This window comes from Chrysochloris asiatica, unplaced genomic scaffold (assembly GCF_000296735.1).
Source record: "Chrysochloris asiatica unplaced genomic scaffold, ChrAsi1.0 scaffold00109, whole genome shotgun sequence".
Classification (NCBI taxonomy): Eukaryota; Metazoa; Chordata; class Mammalia; order Afrosoricida; family Chrysochloridae; genus Chrysochloris; species Chrysochloris asiatica.
In genome coordinates this window covers 3080244-3082769 of record NW_006408627.1, presented here as the reverse complement: position 1 = coordinate 3082769, position 2526 = coordinate 3080244, and the positions used below count along the sequence as shown (strand labels likewise).

General features: G+C 39.0%; 1 pseudogene; it reads left to right on the top strand.

Annotated features, from left to right (window-relative positions):
* LOC102841235 overlaps positions 1–2526 on the top strand; it is a 45562-nt pseudogene that overhangs the window by 14116 nt on the left and 28920 nt on the right.

Sequence of the window (2526 nt, the reverse complement as noted above, 5' to 3'; positions counted from 1 at the left end):
GATATATTCGAGGTTATATTTAAACTCTAGTGGACAGTTTTAATTTTCTTCATCTTCAGGCTTAACTTGTATATGAGCAACTGATACACAGGCAGCACCTGGCCTTGTATTTACTGATGATACTGAGTTTCTCCACAGTCTCTTTTCACAGATGTATTCAACTTGATTCCTGTGTATTATATCTGCTGAGGTCGACATGTATAGTTGCTTTTTAAGTTGTTGGACAAAGTTATTTGCAAGGGATAAGTCTTATAAAATTCTATCATGTGATTTACAGTGTCATTTCTATCACAAAGGTCATATTTTCTAACTACTGAACCTGCCTCTTGTTTCCAACTCTTGGAATTATTGGTATTCCAATCACCAATAATTATTAATGCATCTTGGCTTCATGTTTTATCAACTTCTGGCTAAAGAAGTTAGTAGAATTCTTCAATTTCATCATTGTTGCTTTGAGTGATTGGTGTGTACATTTGAATAATAGTAGTATAAACTCATCTGCGTTATAGATGTTTGGATATTATTCTATCACAGACAACACTGTAATTCAAGATAGATCTTGAAATGTTTTTTTAAAAAAATTTTTTTATAATGAATGAGATGCCATTCCTCTTTGTCATTCCCAGCATAGTAAACTGTATGATTTTCAGATTCAAGATGGCCAGTACCAATCCATTTTAGCTCACTAATGTCTAGGATATTGATCTTCATGCATTCCATTTCATTTTTTACAACTTCCATATTCCTACATTCATGTTTCATACAGTCCATGTTCTGATTATTAATAACTGTTTACAGCTGTTTCTCTTCATTTTCTGTTGTGCCCCATCAGCAGCTAAGGTCCTGAAAGCTTGCTCCATTCATGCCATTATTGTCAACTCTACTTTGAGGAGGCAGTGCTTCCTCAATTGTATTTTGAGTGCCTTCCCATCTGAGGGACTCATCTTCTGACACTACAATGTTCTGCTAGAACTCATAATGTTTTCATCTTCAGGCATTGTATCTGACAATGTTTCTCTGCTACTCACAAGGTTTTCAGTGGCTAACTATTCAGAAGTGTTCTACCTCTCTTTCATCCTAGTCTGCCTTAGTGTGGAAGTGCTGTTGAAACTTGTCCATCATGGGAGACCCTGCTGGTATTTCAAACACTAATGGCATAGATTTCAACATCACAGTCATATGCAAGCCTCTACAGTACAGCAAACTGAAAGACATGTAGTGGATTTTGCCTATGGAATTTTTCAACGTTGCAAGTCAAGACTTGAATTTTTTTCTTCAACTCTTTAAGCTTGATGTAATGGTTAGGGTTTTGTGTCAACTTGATTAGGCCAGGATTTCCAGAGGTTTACCAGTGAAATGTGCTTATTCCCATGGTGGTGAAACCTAATACAGGTATAGTTAACTCTAGGATGACTGATCATGAGTAGTCAGTCAATTGAAGGGATGTTTCCTTGGGGGTGTGGCCTGCTGCCAATATAATGGACTTGAGAGAAGGACTCTCTCCCTTCTTCTGGGGACCTGGAATTCTACAATTGTAAGTAATTTCCTTGACAATAAACATGGCACTGTGAGCAGGATTCATTTCAATGGCTCCAGACCTATGAAATTATGAGTCCTTATAAAAGAAAGAATGAAGGGGCATGGGATAAAATATTTCAGCAGAAGGGAGATTGGCAGCTTCTGGAGTTGCCTGAAGTAGATGTCACCCTGGTTAAACAGGATAGCTGATGCTACTGGAACCCACCTTGTTTTTGTCTGAGTGAAACTGGGGAAAATGCAGCAATGAAGACATGGTTGGAGTTTGGACTTGCTCTATCAATACCTATTGACCTTGGGATAAGACAAGAGAGAAAGCTGTTTGGTTTGAAGTTTAAGGAGTTGTGTGAACTCCTGAGCCCATGGGCACAGATCTAGCCCATGGGGACTAGGGCTGAGAGTGAAGTGGCCAGCTGGTGTGAAGTGCAGGGAGGTGTATGGGAACTCCCAAACTTGTAGCTGGTATCCATTTGACTTAGCTTGTATGGCTAGGGCTGAGTTGACCAGAACCTGACAAAAATGAAGATAAAGATGTTTGATATTGTGAACAAGTGCCAGTTGTTATAATTTGTTGGACTGGACTTTTGCTTATGGATGTAGTTGCTCAAAGTTACCACCAGAATGGAAGATTCTTCCTATCAAAGAACATGTTTGTCTCTTAGTGTACTGGGTTGACAGGGATAGGCAGTTTAAACAGCTATCAAAAATGGGAGTCCTGCTGTGGTGCTGTGGGCTAATGCACTGGACTGCAAAGTCAGTTTTAACTGCACGGTCGGCGGTTCAAGCTTACCAGCCACTCCTCAGAAACCCTATACAGGGTTGCTATATGATAGAACCAACTCTATGGCACTTAACAGCAACAACAATAAAGGCATGAAGTGCTTGGTTTACAAGTTTTCACGGGTGTGCTTAGTTTTATAATGAGGGCATATGATAGAATCCCCATTGAATAGTTTTTATGTTGTTGGAAAAAAGGTATTTACAATGAAT